The following is a 20,429-nucleotide window of genomic DNA, read 5'->3' on the forward strand; positions in this document are numbered from 1 at the left end:
GGACGTGCATTATCGTGCAGCAGGGCGACGCCGTCGGTCAGCCGCCCATCTCGCCGATTTTGAATGGCGCGCCGTAACTTACGTAGAGTTTCGCAGTAGGCTTCTGCATTTATAGTCGTTCCGCGTGGCATGAAATCAATCAGCTGTATGCCAAATCGATCCCAAAAGACTGTGGCTATCAGTTTGCGTCGAAATGGCTGTGGCTTGACCTTTGTCGGTCTGGTTGGTGATTGAGGATGACACCATTCGCATGACTGTCGTTTCTCTCTAGCGTGTAATTCGAAATCCATGTTTCATCGCCGGTAACGATTGGATTAAGGAACTCATCACCTTTTTCTGTGTAGCCATCAAAAATTTCAAAGCAGATACCATTCGGATTTTTTTGTGACGTTCCGTTAAGATGTGCGGCACAAACCTTTCTGAAGCCTAAATTGTCACGAACAATGCGACCGATAACAGCTCTTAAAACATCAAGAAAAAGAAGGGCCAGGTCGGAAATCGTTGGGCGACGATCTTTACTGATTTCATCATCAATGCGTTTAAACAAGTGCTCGGCGATTATCGAGGGCCTCCTCCAACGTTATTCATCGTGCAAATTAATTCTGTTATTTCTAAACCTTTCACACCATTTTCGGACCTTTCTTTTATTCATTACATTATCACCGTACACAGCTACCAACTGCCTATGAATTTCAGCCGGATTAACGTTTTGATGGTTTAAAAAACGTATGACTCCACGTATTTTCATAGTCGGCGGCAACATCGATTTTCCTATTTTTTTATAACGTAGTAACTCATACGTAATCAAAGATACTACTGTGCAAATGCATTGTATGCATTACTAGCGTGGCCATGAACGACACAGCCTCGCCAACCATAAGGAGAGAAAGTTCCCAGCGGTCTTTACTTTAGAGATATTCCTCATACATACACACAATTTTTTAAAATGAAAAGCACAAAATTTTATTTCATTAATAACTTCTAATATTTTTTCATAGTTTTTTTTTATTGTTATTATTGAATAATAAGTTATTTATTGTAAAATTTTCTTACAATCTTTTTTTTTTTTTTTTTTTGTCTTCAGTTATTTGACTGGTTTGATGCAGCTCTCCAAGGTTCCCTATCTAGTGCTAGTCGTTTCATTTCAGTATACCCTCTAATAAAATATAAAATATAAAATATAAATTCTTACAAAAAATCTTAAAAATAATAAAATATAAATTCTTACAATCAGAAGTTAATAATTATTAACAAATCAATATATTTAAATTTAAAAAAAAGAGTTAAAAAAAGGAGATGAAATGAGATTCGAACCGATGTGTCTTCCTCTTGTAAGATCAAAATATTTCTCAATTAAAATTTTATTTAGCTATAACTTTGGAACAAATGAAAATAAGTACCACTTATGATATATTGTTAAATAGGTCTCAATGAGGGCTGATTACTACAGTTAAGAATAAGCCCAAAATCCAATTTTTTTTTGGATACTTTTGGTGCAGTTGATTGCAATCAAAAGGGAAGGTGCACGACTATATGTTACAGTAGTCCTAAACCCAAAATTTCAACATCCTAGGGTTAATCGTTTTTGAGATACATACGTACAGACGTCACGCCGAAACTAGTCAAAATGGATTCAGGGATGTTCAAAATGGATATTTCCGTTGAAATCTGAAATCCTAAATTTTTCGCGATCACAATACTTTCTTTACTTCGTACAAGGAAGTGAAAAGGCACACGTTGAGGGGTTTCCAACGAAAACCCTCGATAAAACGTACCTAAACATAAAGATATAAATAAAATACATAGGTACATAGAAAGTTCATATATATATAAACACACTCGCACGAAATAAGACCGAGGTACAAGACCTGAACTCTTGTACCTACACGATCTAATGAAAAACAATTAAAAAAAACCATTTATAACATTATTAAACAACAGACAATGACAAATAATTAGTAATATAACAAGCTCATGAAGATAAATGGAATGAGCTTAGGCTCCTCATCGAGGCATAGAAAAAAGCCCGTTACAATGCGATATTAAATAAGCTGAATAGTCGCTCAGATTCTTTCAAGTACAGCACATGTAGGCGTGTAGGCGTTTCAGTCGCCGGACATCCCCGCCGTTGTCTAGGAGATTAATTGCTAGAATGTTCTCATTCTAATTTGGAAAAAAACCATTATACCTTTTCGCCAACGTAAGGTAAATTCTAGGTAGTCTTAAATTTCTTCGTTCCGGGCGAACCCGCTATCTCTGCAGTGGATCTCGCCAACTTATTCAGGAAACGTTGTATTTTCTCAGTGGAACTCTCGCCTTGTATATTATAAATTTTATTGATAGAAACCTCTTAACTGTTTCTTACTAAATTATGATTTAGTAAACGATTCAATAAATTACAGCATGATGAATTATGCTATTAGATTCTACACGCTTTGATTTGTGTTACACTATGTGTAATCTATATACGTAGATTGTATCAACGAGAGGTGGATCAAAAAATAAGTTACACCCTTGCCGTGTTCTTGAACCAAAAGGGATATATTAATGTCTTGTGGTGGCAGCACTGGTTGTGTTGTTGTCTTCATGCTACCCCAGCAGTAATTCTGTACGACATTCAGTGCTTGTGTAGTGTAGTTGTCAATATGGTTTGTCTTCTAGTGGTTTCGTCCAGCATAGAAGTGCGTTTAGTGGTCCGATTTTTGTGGGCAAAAAATTACAAATGTTGTGAAATTCATCGCCAAATTGTTGAGGTATACAATGAGAATGCAATGTCACGCCCCATGATCGCAAAATGGTGTCAAATTTATTATACTCCTGAGACTAAACGATTATCACGTGAATGGAGACACAAAAATTTTCCGCACCAGCAAAAGTGAAAACATCTTCGTAAGATTATACTGACAGTCTTTTTCGATTCTGATGAAATTCTTTACAGGGAACCTGTGCCCCGAGGAACAACAATTAATGGCAAATCTTTCTGTGAGACTTTAAAAAAATTACGCTAAGTCATTAATGATCGAAGACCCGGAAGATTGAGCGATGAGGTTGTTTTTCTTTACGACAACGCTCATGTGACAAAGGAGTTACTGCAAAAATTCATGTGAGAAGTGTGCCACATTACCCGCCTTATAGCCCTCACCTAGCACCCTGCGACTACCCCCTGTTTGGTCCCCCCATGCGAGACCTGGGAGGGGAGCGTTTCGCTAATGATGATGAACTGAATGAAGCGGTCTTTAAATAGGTGAAGAAAATTGGACGAAATTTTAATGAGAGTGGAATTGAAAAACTTGTCACAAGGTATGAGAAGTGATTAGAAAAACTTGGTGATTATGTCGAAAAATAGATAAAAATATGTAGTTTTTTGTTCAGTAAAACAAAATTGTCTTATACATATGTGTTTGAGAGGGGGTGTAATTTCCTTTCTGATCGATCTCCTATATACTGTTACCACATATATGCCTAATTTAATATCAGCGGACGAAAACGGTAGCAACTCGGATGTGAGCTAGCAAACACTATACGTTCGCGCTGATACAAGCATCACTACCGCCGCGCAGATGACCGCGCAGTTCTCCCACCATAATGGCGCTGCGGCCCCACCAATCTCATGGTCCAATAAAAGAGCGTGCACAGTAGTGAATTTTCAATTAATCGTCGAACACCAGCGAGAAGACAAAGAAGAAGAAGAAGAAGTTCCCTGGCCTCCTCAACGTAGGACCTCCCGGCGGATGTCAACATCCCCGCCGGAGCAGCATGGTGAGCCGCCGAGGGAGCTGCTGGACGCGGACGCTACTTTCCCGCTCTAGCTCTAGTTCGCCAGGCTTCAATAGGTGGACTCATCAGCAGGATCGATCGGGGAGAACCGCCTCAGCCGCGCCGGCGAAGGACGACCGACGCCGACCCGACACTGCGGGTCTCTGGGGGCTACCACTGTCACGCTGTAGTGGGGATCTGCCGCTGAGTGAAGGTCCGGTCTGAATTCAATGGACGAGTCGCAACTCTCCTACTTCGCCGGAGACCAGCTTCCGGACTCAACAGCTCTTTTCAGAGCTAACGCAAAAAACGGCCACCACAAGGTTATGAATTAAGATCCGTCGAAGCCATTCTATGACAACAGCCCTTCTCAGGGCTACCATAAGGTTAGTGACTACAACAAGCTACCTAAACCAATCAACGACAAAAACGGCCCTTTTCAGAGCTACCATAAGGTTTGTAAATAACACGTACCGTCGAAGCCATTCGGCGACAATACAAGATCATTTTTTTTCTAGATAATTTTTAAATTTAATTTTTTCTCGGTTTTTAAGAATCGAGTGGTGAAAGAATAATTCACGTCGAACTGTAGAAGCAAACATCTGTAGGACATACATAAAAATGGACATTTATTTCATCGCTTTACTTTTTTTTTTTAAATTATAATGAAAAGCTTTAATTTTATGCATTACGTAAACTTTTCTAATTAATCTTCGAATTTTTATTTTTTTTCTTTGATCGTATTCTTTTAGTTTTAATGAAGGTTGGTTTATTCATTTTAATGATTCATATTAAGCATACAATAGACTTATATTACGACGGGTTGTATTTCAAGCGTCGATTAGATAGGTTTTTGCATTCTTCTTATCACGATTTATAATCTTGAATCGATTCCGGTTTCGATTTTATCTCATCTGTTTCAGAATTTTCTCAGCGGTTTTATACAATCGTAAACATTCATAGCATTTTTTATAAAAGTACTATGTTATAAATATCTTGTGTTATAATGAGGCAGTCTTAAATCAAAATGATTACAAAATAGTTTGCAAAATACATTGCATGTACTCAGTGTAATAAATTGTGTAACGTTTAATTTTATTCTTTATCTTTTTTTCTAATCGAGCGGGTAATTTTTTTATTCGTTTGATTATTTTTAAAACAAGTTATTAAACTTCGTTTAAACAAGTCTAAACTTTAAAACTTTCGTTTAAAGAAGATATGAATACTTCATACCTGTCACACACGCGCGCGCGCGCACAAATAATTGACATATTTTTAATAATAAAATAGTTTATCTCATCATCGTAAATAATGCTTGTACTCAAATCTCAAGTTTCTTTTTTTAACGTAATAGGATTTTAAATTTAGTAACAAACTGTTATGAATACAACTGAGTATAAAATTGACAGTTTCGTTATTTTTATACAATTGTATATCATTATAATTTTTATATCGGTTGCTCGTAAAACTTCTCAGATAATTTAACGTAACAGCTCGGTAAGATTTAAAAGAAAAAGCAGTTAAGATGTATATATATATATATATATATATATATATATATAAACATACTTATATATTCTTCTGTATCGAATTATAGGACGTTATTTAACCTAAGGATATCTTCGTTAAATTCTTACTGCTCAGGTGAATTCATTAATTTATATTACTCTAATCTGGTAGTAGTATTTGTAATAAAACGTTCACCAAAATCATGCTAGACGCCAAACATGCTTATTTTTTTAAATTTTATAAGTTGCATATTAAACCCACAAATATCATATCCATTACTAAATTTTTCAAATTTATACCTAAATAAAAAAATTAGCAAAACTGTCTATAATAAATGATGAAAATCTTTATAATTTTATATAAATAATTATTATTCCGTAAAACTAATTATTAGTAAGGGATAATTAAAAATCTATCTATTTAATTTAACTTAAACAGAAAGTTAAAAATTAAACAATTTCTACAAACATATACTATTTGTTATTTACTATATAATATCTATTTTTGTTATATTACTATACAAGAATATTTATTATATTTACTATTTTTATTTAAAGGACACTACGAAAGCTTTGTAAATGATTTTTTATTTTATTTTTTAAGATAAATAATCTCTACAACACATTATATACTTTCCCATCCTTTGAAATTAGCCTTTAAAAGAAATCCTGCCGTGTTTCGTCAGACATCTAGACACGCTCATCGTCCGAAGACCTTTAGAGGTCAAAATAGTTGGTAAAATGCCTCCCCTTCAGTCTGCTCTTCACCTGGGGGAACAGTGCGAAATCGTACGGAGTGTGGTCAGGACTGTAGGGAGGATGGTGCAACAGTTTATTCCAATACTGGCCGAATACTCGTGGCAAACTTTGAAATCGTGCGCGGAGCGTTATCGTGATGAAGAAACTGTGTGTCCGTCCTTGGGTTTGGGCGCAACTTCTTGAGAGCTTCGATAGAAGAAGAGCCTATAGGCAGGCGTTCCTCGGTATACCACTTCCCTGAACAGTTTCAGGGAACTGTTTTGAGAAAGATATACAACAGTTTAGAAAAAAAATACAGTTTTGTTAAAAACAATTTTAGAAAAATACTGAACAGTTTTCAGAAGACAGTCTGAATTTTCAACACAGCTGCGCTCTAAACCTTCTCTCGCACTAAAAAATACGGCCACCATTCTCTTCTTCACAGATCTGAATTTTTGAACGGCTACGGGAGTCTCCTTATCTTCGAACACCCACACTTTCCTCTGAACTTTGGTCGGATCGTCGCAATAGTACACCAAAGTTTTATCACCTGTCACAGTATTGTTCACGTAGGGAGATTTCCAATTTTCAAACTTTTTCAGCATTTCGCGGTATCCTGAAACACGTCGTGCCATCTGATCGTCGGTCAAGTTACGCGGCTCTGGAAGGTACAAAGCTTTATAACTTGAAGGTGATCTCACAGAATAGCACGAAATGCTGGTGTATTAATGCCCAAGGACACCTCTATTAGGTGATAGGACACACGCTTCTCTATCTCAAGAATTTTTGGTACTGCGACATTTTTTCTCTCAGTCACAGACGAAGACAGTCGACCTGTCCCTGGAGCGTTCTCAAGGCCAGAATTTCCTCTCTGAGACAGAGACTACAGCGGTTATAGTGCAGATGGGACTTGACACGCGCTGTCGCAGAGTTCAAGTCCTAGTAAAAGCAGTTACTTTTATACGGATTTGAATATTAGATATGTGAATACCGGTGTTTTTGGTGGTTGGATTTCAATTAACCACACATCTCAGAAACGGTCGACCTGAGAAAGTACAAGACTGCACTTCACTTACACTCATATATATCATCCTCCTTCATCCTCTGAAGTAATCCCTGATGATAATTCCTGGAGGCTAAACAGGGAAAGGAATACGCGCTATCTTGTAACCGCTAGTAATGATCCGTTCCGTTGTATCGTCAAACTTGCCTAGTCCCCTTTGAATAATGATGCGGTTGTATTTAGGATCCTTCTTTCTTTCTTTTTCCTGTTTAGCCTACGGAAATTACCGTTCAGGTATTACTTCAGAGGATGATATGTATGAGTGTAAATGAAGTGTAGTCTTATACAGTCTCAGTTCGACCATTTCTGAGATGTATTTAGGATCCAACTGAATTAAACTGCATCTGATACTTACGAGAGTAGTACTTTTGAGAAATACCCCTTTCCGAAAAGAAATAATTTTGTCCATACCTAGATATTTTCCGTTCAAATTGTGTATATCCGTATGCATGTATTCCACATAAAACTACTAAATTATGTCCATTTGTTTTTAAAGATTTAACGTGAAATTGATTCATTATTTGATGTAAGCTTCTAGGCTCGTATGACTTGAAAGATTAGGAAAAATCTTAATGAAAGAGTAAAAATACATCCACATTATTTTTAATATTCCTTCAGTTGTTTTTCGTAAGAGTAAAGTTAGTCGTCTATCTATTCATTATTTAATAGAATATTTTTATTCTGCGTTACTAGATTAACATAAAGGTCAATTTTATAACTCAATGTTATTGTAGATACGAGTGTATAAAGTTGTCTACTAAAAAAAAATTAATTTATAAAGAATTTTTTACATTTTAATTTCGTTTTAATAAATTTTATTTATCTTTTAATTAACTAGCAACCTCTGATTGCAATAAATTTGTTTATGATTACTAGATGCCCGCGCCTTCATAAGAATGTATATGTTTCGCTTTGAATTTAGTAGAAGATACTTAATTTTTACTAAAGAAATTACAAAAGAAAAACACGATTATCTGCTGTAACCTAGGAATCACCTAAATAAGCTTTTCAATTTTTTTTTTTTTACTTTAGTCAAAGGCAGATGATCTCTAAAATTTCCACGTATTTCAACGCTTAGAAACGATTTATTTATTTTTTAAAATCTTATTTGAAACACTTCATTGTTGGATTGAGAATTGTTCCATTTTGAACTTTTTTGTTTTAATATAACAAGTTGTTTTTAATAAGTACTTAACAATAAATAATTTCTTTACAAAGACTTTATAAAATTAAAATATTACTGATTCAATGAACACTAATGTAATGAAATCATCAGATTTAGAAACTTAAAAGTAAATTTATTAAAATCTGTCAGATAAGTCCAAAAAATTGCAAACTTTCAATTATATAAATACGGTATCATAACGAGTTATCTGCCCTTGAATAAAAGATTTATCTGTTTATGAGTGTGACGTTACTGTGAATCGTTTTAAAAAATTGTGATGGATTTCTCAGGAAAATTATTTACGAATCTACTCGTATGTACGTTACTCCGTCTCGTACAACCGTAGTAGTTTGGCAATTGAGTTCAATTAATAAGTAGCACAGTTCCAAAAACGGATAGCCATTAAAAAAAAGACAAACTGTGTTTAGGAATTACTACAGCATGTTGTTCAAAATAGTCCCAAAAAAAAAAAAAAAATAGAAAAAAATATAATAAAATGAAATTAATTGCTTAAAGTAGTGAAATTCAACTTCTGATTCGCATTATGGCTCCGTTACTTCTTTGCGAATTGACTATCATCAATGCCGGTTAAAAAATATGTTTCTAAAATGCTCGTTTATCGTAAAAGATCATACAACCACAAGAAACGTATGAATACGTTTGCAAGAAAATTATTAGCTGGCGCTTGTGTTCACCATAACAGCTACGTAGTATGTATTATTACGCAATGTTCACAGAACTTTATTCTCTGTTGCAATAATTTTAAATAATTTACAATTGTTTATGAAAACCGATAAAATTATTTTAAAAATTAATACAAAAGCAATTCCGGTCTTAAATAAGACTTATATGAAAAAAAATAATGATCGATAACAAAAAAAAAAAAAACCGTAGGTCCAAAAACTACCTAATTATTTAAGAAAAATTAGATAGTTTTAATTAATAGAAAAATAATTAAACGAATTTATTTAGTAATCTTTTTTCACGGGCTTTTAACTCAAGAAATAAAAATATATTAAAAGAGTACTTTGGTTTTTCTTCGATTTTTGAAGCTTTATAACAAAACCCCAAAAAATTTTACATTTTGGCATTAACAGTAATAATTAAATTATTATAAATTGTATAATTATTGTCCAGAGATTAGTAATGATTCTACCTGAGAATGAAATTGAAACATTTTATCATCGAATGATTTTTTGAACTGCTAAAGCAGAATTTTTTAATCCTGTTAAGTAACTATAGAATTATAAGAAATATTTAGTAACAAGAAAAAAAGTTGTCGTAATAATTTTGGATGAAGCTATGAGATACATACTTTTATAACTTGCTTCTTCGAATTTAAAGTATAAAAACGCACTAATTATTCCATCATCCATGGTGTAATAAGCTTCTACAACACTGTCAAAACTTTCTAAATCAAGTAAGACGTTGTCAGCCTTCATTTGATAATTTTTTCCTTAAATGAAAATTAAATGTTTACCTTTACGTTACAAAATTTTAAAGTTTTCTACCTATAACTTTCTGTTGATTTTATTACGAACCTAATAGATACGTAAAATAAGTTGTGTAAGTTCATGATTACAGACTTGAGATAATTAGCTGAACGATTGTTATGTAATCAACAGATACCTTAGTTTATAAAAGTCAAACCGGAAATCGAAGTTAGCGTTTAAATTCCGATGCAACTTAACCGCTTAACCATTTAATTTAGTTCCTTCAAAATAAATACAAACTTTTGTTTATATTTCATTCTTGCTCATAAGTAAAAATGAATAAACATGAACCTTAATTATAAACACACTTAAGATTTGTTTAATCTAATCTAACCGGCTTAAAAATTTCTTGTATGTGAATAAAAGTGATGTCCGTTGGGGAGATATCGGTCGATGTAATGTGTAAATCTGTCAATATAGTGTAATTTGTTTTGATTTTATTCAGTTTTTATCGTTCACAGCTAACGATGTAAGAAAATTACTTTTTTTTTCTTCTAATTTAAACAAAACTTTTGACGTGTAATTTTTTAATTGTGGTTCTCAACCCTTAGAGAAAGCAATGATGGTTCAGTGAAGCGTCATTGTGTCTAATGATTTTTATCCGTTCAACCGATTAACTAGAGTATAAAAAAAATAGTCGAGATATATTTTTGAGTTCGAAGCCTAAACTTGCTTCATCACAACGCGAAAGATTTGAGTGATTTTATTTACCTTATATTTTTCTTTAACTTTCTGGTTTTCTATTAAACATGTAATTTTACTTCATTCTGAAAATTTTATTATTTAAAAAAAACTTTTTTTTTTTAATTTTTATCGTATTCGACTATACATCACATTAAAGGCTCAGAAAAAATACAAAAATATGTTCTATTAACTGCCTGTTCGCATTTGTTTTCATTGCCCTCAACAGTACGAACAGTTTTTGTACCACCAGTTTTCCGGACGTTAAGCTGTCTTTAAGAGTTATTTAAAAACTACTTTTTAATTTTTTTATGTTAGTATTGATAAATTGAACAAGAAAGTATATCTATTAATCGCAAGAATTATTGCTATAGGTTTTGTATGAAATAAAAAAAATAATTTTTAAATAACTTACGAGAACAGAAATTAATTTATTAACGATAAGTAATAAATAGACAGTTGATAATATGAATTACTGATACACAAGCTTCCCGTTGCTCATTTTTTAGGAAAATTTGTTTTAAATAGACATTATCGATTAGAAACAGTGATAACTTATTCAGAGTTTGTTGATTTTTTGAGTTTTCTATTATTCCGTTTAGCAGTACGGATATACCAATTTTAATTTTATTGTAACCGTTTTTATTTAAAGTAGGCAGTGCGTGAAAACTGACTGATAATTGTATCAAAACGCCCACACTTGGCTAGGAAAGTCAGAAAAGATTAGTTGTTATTAATAGTTAATAGGCGATAATAATTTTTTTTTGCGGCGGGAGGGAGGGAGGGAGGTAGAAATGCATTTACGCACGGAGTGTTGGGCTCCCACTGATGGTATTATCCAATCACCATCGGCAGACTACCGACTAAAACCACCTGGTAGAAAGGGGTTCTACCAGGACTCGACCCGGAACCGTTTAACACATTACTTTCGGCCTAGTCCTCCTATACTAGCCTGAGAAGGCGCTGCCTAATTTTCAGGGCTATCCAGGTCACCCTTTTTGGTCCTGAGAATGTTGCAGACGAATCGGGCTGCACTCTCCCAGCTGCTCAGGTTACGGAGCATCATCGCAACCACGTTGTAGGGGCTCGGTGCTCCGAGATCCGCCTCTAGTGTCCCTCGATCTGCCGCCCACCGAGCACATTTGAAAAAGGGGTGCTCGGCGTCGTCCCGTACACCGGGGCAATAGAGGCAGTCTGGAGACGGCGCTTTCCCTATGACATGGAGGTAATGTCATAGGGAAAGGTCATGTAGTATTACATCTCTCCATGTCGCCTCTTCGTCCACGGTCTGACCAGAGGGATAAGCCTTGCCGTCCATCGTCCATCGTCCTCTGGTCTCGTGGTCCCAGGTTTCTTGCCATGTGAGAAACGTGCGAGCGCGTTCCTCGTTGGCAATGGTCTCCCGGTCTTCGCCTGCCCGTCGCCTCCTATAGGTCACCTGTCGCTCCCTTGCCAAAATAGCAATGGGTATAACGTCGGCGACCATACAATAATAATTATAGGTCATAATAATAATAATAATTTTTTTTTGCATATCATACGAACGTTTAGTCGAGTTAAGAAAAAATTATTAATAAAAGCGAATTTAGTCATCTTACCTTCAGTTTTTTTGAAAAGAAATTTCAATAAGATAATAAGCTTGGATTGGTTAATAAGAAAAAGAATAGGAATAAAATAAAATAACCTCAATCTTTTATCCTTATTAGGAAATGAATTATTAAAATCGTCGGCAAACACTGAACACGACTAAGTTACGTATATTCAGTAGAGTTTAATTGTATGCTGTGCGGTGTAAATTTGACTCTGAATTACGGTAGGAAATTTTGTCTACGTAAATAAAATAACAAAGGAGGTTATTCTAACTTTTAGATTTGGTTTAGGTTGCAGGCTGAAGTAAAATGAAGCTATACAATTAGTATTTTTAATAATGAATAGATGTTTAGAATGTTGATACAACAATTTTTTTTTAATTTTAATAAAATTAGGAATTAAACTAAAAATTCTAAATAATCTAGATTTTTTATAAAAATAATGAGGAGCAGCTGATTAAGAAAAGCAAACCCTAATTTAAAGATAAAAATTGTAATAAATTGAAAACAGGCGTTTGAACATTTCAAACGAACCATACTGGTTGTTGCCGGCCTCCGAGGCGCGAGTGGTAGCGTCTCGGTCTTTCACCCGGAGGTCCCGGGTTCGAATCCCGGTCAGGCATGACATTTTTCACACACGCTACAAATCATTCATCTCGTCCTCTGTGCAGTAATGCTTAACTGCGAACCCTGATGTTAAACAAAACAAAAAATAAATAAACAAAAAACCATATTGGTTGTACTTAGAAACGTTAAATAGTTTAGCGGGTGACAAAGTTTGAAATATTGGAGTTAAATCGGAGGAAATAAAACTGTAGCAAATCCTTATTAGAAAAATTAGTTTTTTTACATCAAAGTTAATTTAATTATAAAAAAAATTGTAGAAGGTAAAAATTGTATGGAAAGACAAAGTTTGAAAAACATAAAGTACAAGTAATAATGTTGGTGTAACGCTGTGTATTTTAAAGTTAAAAATATTAGCGCAGAGCAGAAGTAAAGGAGGAAGTTTATAAAAATAGTTTTGCGATCGGTTAAAAAATAAAACTGTATGTTAATTTGTGGAATGAATTTGATAGATCGGTTTGATTTTAATCAGTTGATACGTGTAAGTCAATGATGATACAGTAATGTTGTATTCAACCTGGAATAATAAATCATCGGTACGTCTTTTTCCCTTTAATATCTTTGTTAACGAACAATACCGTTTATATTAGTAAGATAAAAAATATAAATTAAAAATTTGTATTCTCTCAGTATTTATAGAACAAAAAAATTGATATTAACCACCTCGATTACGGTTGAAGATATATTGTTATGTATGTATTGGTAATAAATAAATTTTTAACTCATCGATTTATATTTGAGTAAAAATATTTAGAGATTCACTTTTTCAGATTTAAATTAATTTTTTAAGATTATTTTTTTACTATTATTGTAATAATAACAATAATAAAAAACAAAATATTAATAACTTACCTTTTTCACAAAGTATGTGAACACAGCAGTCTGTTAAGTAAAATATTGATTAGTGGATTATCTGCTTGTCACAAGCTTTTATTTTATTATGTTTGTAGTGGTAGTTCACTCCACCCATTATGATAATTAAACACAGATGTCTTTTCATATCAATTGTGTAGAACAGACAAAACTTCCTTTTTCCTTTCAGATAACAAAGAACATTACATTATTACTATTATTTATTTATTTAAATAAAATATTAATCACAGTGTACTTCCTATAATTTCCAGTAAAATAAAGCGCTTGGTTTATTTTCTAATAATGGTTTTAAAGTGTTTTTTAGACTCGGTGTATTTTTGTGAATGTATGTGTGCGCGCGCGCCCTTAAATTTTTACACGTTCCAACGTTTGAGTTTATTGTAAATGAATCACAGGCAGTGCCCAGAGGTATTCTGCGATGAATACTGCCTCACAAAATTCAATTTTGTTTTGAATTTTGAGATTATCTAAACTAAGCTCAGAGGCTTGTGACGTAATGAAAGGGCATTAAATGTAAAATGATCAGTATAACTAAAAAGTAATTATTGAAAAAAATAAAGAAATATACATATATTTTTTAATAAAAAAATAATTATATTAAAAGTAGTTTATATTTTTTAAATATATAATAAAAGTATTTTTTTTTTTAATAAAAATTCTTGAAGCGAATCGCTTGATTAAAAAAACAGTTTTTATTTCTTCTCTTGAATAATAAAATTAACTAATTTCCTACGATCTTACTGGATAATTTTATTACTTTTTTAATGTATTTATTATAATAACTAAAAATAGATTTCAATTATATTTTATTGTAATATTTCCAATATAGTTTTCAATAATATTTTACTTTATTGTAATATTATTAATATTAATATTTCAATAACAGGATTGAATAAATAAGGTGTCATTTTCTTTGTAATTTTTTATAATTACATTTAAATTAATCAGCGGTTGCAAAAATATTAACCGTTGAAAAGTTTACGTAGCTATCATTTTGAAATGAATTGAGAAATCAGGTTCTTTATTTTTCTACAAGTAAACCTCTAGGAGCAGTAAACGAAATTTCAGTTCGAGACGATAAACCATTCCTAAGAATTAATTTTTATGTTAAAAATACAAAGTGGCCGACAGCCGGTATTATAAGCGTTTCCTTATATATGTTGATGTAAAGCTTTTTCTTTATTTCAACGTGAGGATCATCCCCTGAATTCTTGAGACGATTTTTATAAATATAATATATATGTATATATATTATTTATTAATAATAAAATAAATATATGATATTTCTCAGAAAAAATTTAAACTTTATTGTAACATTCTACAGTTAAGACATGCTGTCAAATATATTGCAGTAAACATAAATTTTTACGTTTAATGTTCATGCTTTTTGTAGTTAAAAAGTTAAGTTTTATGAAAGTGCTTAGAGAGTTCATCTATATCGTAGTCTCAAATTTTACTTTTTTAATTTTATAATCCTTTATAAATGAAAGAGTGCAGGTCAAATAAATTGAAAATAGTGAAAAATAGGTCTCACGTCTTTAATTTAAAATTACTTATTTTTTAGAAGATAAATAAAAAAAAGAATAAATTAGAATAACTAAGCAGAACGATTTTCAAATGACAAAATGTATGGATCGATGTTAAAAGTTCGAGAATTTTCTTCTTAATCTATACAAGGTTTATTATGCTGTATATTAAAAGTATTTACAAATTATAGAACGTCTTTGCTATCACTGATAAACAAATATTCTTATGAAATAGTTCCTATTTTTATTTTTTTATTTTAAAAGTAGGGTATTTAATACAACAGTTTTAAATTTAACTACCGATTACGTAACAGTTATCTAACGAATGAATTAATCTGTAACAGTTTAAATTTTTTTCTTTATAATTAGAATTGAAGATTAACGCGTGTTAACTCTTACAAACACTTATTTCAGGAAAAGTAATGTTAAGAAAAAGTCTCTAGATTAGTTTGCTAAAACTATTCAAGAAATTAAGAAAATGCTACGGCTACTCTGGGTTAAACTATCGTAAAACTTTACACTTCCACCGTATAAAACTTGTCAAATGACAATATTTTGAGTCGTTTAAAGTATATTTTTAATACTTTATATCGAATATATTTATTAACTTTATACGGTAATGATACTGTGTTATCGATAATCCATTATTTATAAAAAAAATTCCAACAGTTTTTCAAAACGCGTATTTATTTTTATTTTTTTATGATATCGCCGCATGAGCTTGAAGCTTGGGCGGGGAAATGGAATTTTGTAGCGTATGAAAAGTGCCTTACCGGGACTCGAACTCGGGACCTTCGGATGAAAGGTCAACCCGCTACCACTCCGTCCCAGAGATCACCATTTATTAGTAAACTTTAATTTATTGAAATGATTAATTTTCATTATTTAAAAAAAATAGGAATTCTTTCTCTTGAAAAGCAAATAATTTTGTATCTTATTGTTACAGAAATATTACATTTGTAACTTTTTCTCTAAATAGAAAAGATAAAGAAAGGAATTTGTAATTTTACTAAATTTAGAAATACTCGGTTTTCTTTTTAATATTTAAAAAAAAAGATTTTAGTCCCTTATGAACAGAATCAGCAGCCATTATTAATAATACGTGATGGATAATTTATGCGAAACCTTATGCGCTATCTTCTTAAAAGGTACAGGACTAATCGTCTGCAGTTTAACTAAAACTTTAAAAAATTTTAATTGAATAACAGAGATTGAAATTTAAATAAGCAGCATGCGCTTTAAAAACAAAAGTTGTTATTGTTGTTAAGCGATTTATTTTTTTGCTGGGCCATTCTGAATGATTTTTTGGTTTTTTTTTTAAACAAAATTTGGTATTTTTACACAATTTTAAGTATAGTTTTAGGGTTAAATTAATCCCTTTAACAGTATTATTGTATGAACAGAAAAGAATATGCAATGACGACAGTCTTGTATCGTACAACTTATGATTTGTGTAGTAATATTTTGAACCGCTAATTCAACTCGCAAATAAGTTGATGTCTTGGTGTTTATTTGTGGAAGGTGACTGTTGCCCATTGTCTGGCTTTTCAGTTTCTCCTTCGCAGTGAACGGTGGGGTAGCAGTGGGGTGCTGGACAGCCCCTTGTGGAGTCGGCGTCTGTCCACTCTTGAGTGGGTGGCCGGCCGTCGATGATGAAATGCCGGGACTCTGGTGCCCCGGAGCTGATAAGACAGACTCCCGGCAGGTGCGATCTGTAGGTGGCGCTTGTTAGAGGCAGGCGCTTGAAAGACCGAGTTCCGGCGGAGGTGACCTTCGGGTTGGCTCCGTTTGAGGCAGCCAATGCAAGACGGAGTCCCGGCTTCCAGGATGGGGTCGCTGGGCACGACTTTGTCGGACCTGGTGGCTTTGCACTGGGGTTAGCGGCTGGGCAAGGAAATTAAGATCCTATCGGCGGGCCTGCCTGTCATGTCGGACTTACGGCCGGTAGGCGGGTAGGCTCGTTAGAGTAATGGATACTCTTCCGGGCTGTGCTTATGCTGCACGTTGATCCAACCCGGGGGAGGAGATGAAAAAAAAACTCACCTTTTGTAAGCGGTGATCGAGTGATTTATTTATAAAGCGAATTAAATTTATAAATTATTTTAAATTTTATTTTAGCGTTTCATTTATTCAAAATTTGGCAGGTTATTTTGGGGAAATCAGCATTTTAACGGAAGATTATATCATTTAGGTAACGTGGAGTCGGTGCGGTTACAGATAAAAATTATTTTGTTTCGCTTATTGTTTTATAATGTTTAACGCGCAGAGTTCTCTACTACTACATCGATACATTATTTATAAAATTTAATTAAAGTGCGATTTAAGGTATTAAAATTACACACCGATAAATGTTTATCTTCTCAGTTACTCACATAAAATTAAACACTTTCGGTAACGGGATTTGAATATGTTTTCTACGTAAGAATTTTATAATTTTATTTTTTCCTATTACTCCTTTTATTTATGCGGATTTTCTCAAAAGAAAATTTTTATTTTCTTTAAAAAATTTAATTTTAAAGATAAAGTAAGAAATGTCCATCCGTTAACTTTGTTATTAATTTCTATACATTTCTGTAGTTTTAATATCATAAATTACGATTTTAATATGGTTATTTAATAACTTTTTAATGAAACAGAAATTTCTACGGAAGCACGGATAAAAAGCAAAAGCGAAGAGAGAAAAAAATAATCATTTATTATTTTCTGCGACTAGAAATGCAGTTAGGTAAACTAACTGAATAATATTGTACGTATAGTATTATTTTAACATTTTTCTTAAAAATCCTTTCTTTTGCAATTTTGATTGGAAGTTCTTTTCCATGTGATAAATTAAAATTGGCATCCGTTAGAATACTGAGTATGCAGCTTAAAATAATGTTATTAAAAAAAAAACACACTTACCTAATAATAAACACCACGTGGATTTTCTATCCTCCATATGATTGTTATTAGAATAATTAGTAAACATATTGTTACTGTAAACAATACACAGTCTGCTAACATTTATGCGTATTTAAAAATTGAACTGTTGTATCTTATGTAACTTGGCAGTTTGAACGTCGATGACACAATGACATCTTGTTGAGAATATAGTGCTCTTATGTTTTTATAAACAGGATTTTTATGAATAATTTCTATTGTTTTTGTGTGATTGTGTGTTTTGTTTTTTTTTTTTTTTTTTTTTTAATAATTATTGATAACACTGTATAAACGAGTGTAAAGTTAAAAGTTCTCATAATGTACATTATTTAAGCAATTAACTTTTTATAATAATTATGTAATGATTTACTGTAAACGATTAGCAATAATGTGTATCGCTACAGATAAATATAACTCGATAAATAATTATTAATTTATTACGAAAATAAACAATTTAAAAATAAAACTAATTCTTTTTTTTATTTTGAAATAATTTGGTTTGTATTTTAATAGTAAGATGTAAAATTTTATTACGTGTTTGTTAAGGACTACGTACTTAAGAAAATTTAAGTATTTATTACGCGTTAAAAAAAATGTATGATTAGTTGTATTATTCGTATTTTAATGTTGAAGTATCCTTACGGCTATTAATTAATGTAGGTACGTAGTTTGCAATGTTAAGTACAAAAATATCTGCAGACGTAGCCTTGTATTTTTAAAATTATTCTAGTTGTACGAATAGACATTTATTTTTTATGTTGCTATCAGAAGTTCATAAATATAGGTCTTTCGATAACAGTTGTAATTAAAATAATGAATGACCTTGTTAGGAATAACGTCTTTAAAAAATTACAATGAGTTTGCTATATTTATTAATTAGTTGTCACGATTAAAAAAAGATTATGATTTACAAATTGTGTTTAATTTATGAATTATAAATAAATTTGTTTCTTTTAACAACATTATTCTTACATAATAAATAATTTTTTATCGATCGATCGATACTCCGAATGTTTCCAATTTTCTAGCGCAACATTCTTGATTCGGAACTTAAAGACATTGTCTGCGGTAGATAAATGTATTTACTTTTATCTTGTGTCTGATCGATTGAGTCAGATTATGTTCTAACTCATTCTTAGAATGATGGTAGTTAATTATTATTACCGCCGATATGTTTAGAAAGTTTGCTTTTTTTCAAAATTAATACAGTATTTTTCAATATATTTCATCACTTTTGAAATAGAAATTCAATTCGCTAAATTACTTCTCAAATTTGAAGTCAAATTTCAAGCTTAGATAAGTTGGTTGCTTTGAATTTGGCAACAAATTTTTTGGTAAAAAGTGAATGGTTTTTTTTCTTTTATTTTGTTAGCAAAAAGAAAAAGAAAATAAACTAATAAACCGAATTAATATAATAATATTATAACTTATTTACGCTTAATTTAGCATCAAATTTAAGAAATAATTTAAACAAGAATTGAAAAATTTATACATATTACATTTTAGAGCAGTTTTATTAAATTAAAAAATATTAATTTCATGTTAATTTTTTATTTTTATTCAAAATACGGCTGGACCAAAAAAAACCGTTATATCAAAATAATAATACTTTTCCTTGAAATGCAAAGATATCCTTGAACCAGTTTTGATAAAAAATAAAATAAAAAATGACGTAAAAACCTACTACTGGGTGCGAACTAGGTCTCTGGAATGCGGAGGTACGCTTTATTTTATGTTTTTAAGTTTTCCAGCTAACTATATAAAATTTTCGCGGGAAAATTCATAAATTTGAATATCAAAATAATTTAAGCTATGCGGTAATATGTTGTTTTTTTGTCTTCAGTAATTTGACTGGTTTGATGCAACTCACCAAGATTCCCAATGCTATAAAAATCAAAAAAAATTATTACTATACCAGTGACGACGACAAAAAAAACAATAACATCTTCAGTTTGAATACGTAATAAAATGCTGACTTTTAGTACAATAACTTTTCCTAAAATTTTAACTTATATTGCAATTTCGGGGAATAATCGTCGAAGGATATCTAACAAAAAAAAAAAAGAAAGAATAATAAAATTAACAATATGGCAGATCTTACTTGACATCTTCATGAAGGAATGGTGTATTGTAATCGTGCGTTGCTATCTGCCATTAATGTGATTGTAATCATAAAAAAAAAGATTAATTATCAAACATTTTGTTTGACTAAAAGTATTGCACTGTAATATAAATTAAAGTTTATTGTAATTATTCTTAGTAATATAAGCCCTGGTCCCTCTTATGAATGTGACAAGCGTAAATTCTCTGAAATATAAGAGGATGATTCTTTCAAGAATAATAATATATAGTTGCAATAATATAATTGCAGCCATCTTTTGAGTTGAGTACAGCTGTGGGGGCATTTTTATCGATGATCCATCGGGTTGGTCTAGTGCTGAACGCATCTTATCAAATCAGCTGATTTGGAAGTCGAAAGTTCCAGCGTTCAAGT

The 20,429-nt window shown here is 31.9% G+C and overlaps 1 protein-coding gene and 1 long non-coding RNA gene across 3 annotated transcripts in view; one reads left to right on the forward strand and one right to left on the reverse strand.

The window, feature by feature from the left end:
* LOC142322455 (protein Wnt-5a-like) overlaps positions 1 to 20,429 on the forward strand; it is a 485,502-nt gene that overhangs the window by 206,110 nt on the left and 258,963 nt on the right. The window lies entirely within an intron of this gene.
* On the reverse strand, positions 12,426 to 18,086 carry LOC142321099 (uncharacterized). Its single transcript, XR_012755581.1, has 3 exons — positions 17,918 to 18,086; positions 13,470 to 13,652; positions 12,426 to 12,683 (listed from the first exon to the last, which is right to left on the reverse strand). It is a non-coding gene; the product is annotated as an uncharacterized LOC142321099 (long non-coding RNA).

The sequence above is a fragment of the Lycorma delicatula genome, chromosome 3 (genome assembly GCF_047948215.1).
Source record: "Lycorma delicatula isolate Av1 chromosome 3, ASM4794821v1, whole genome shotgun sequence".
NCBI classification, from domain to species: Eukaryota; Metazoa; Arthropoda; class Insecta; order Hemiptera; family Fulgoridae; genus Lycorma; species Lycorma delicatula.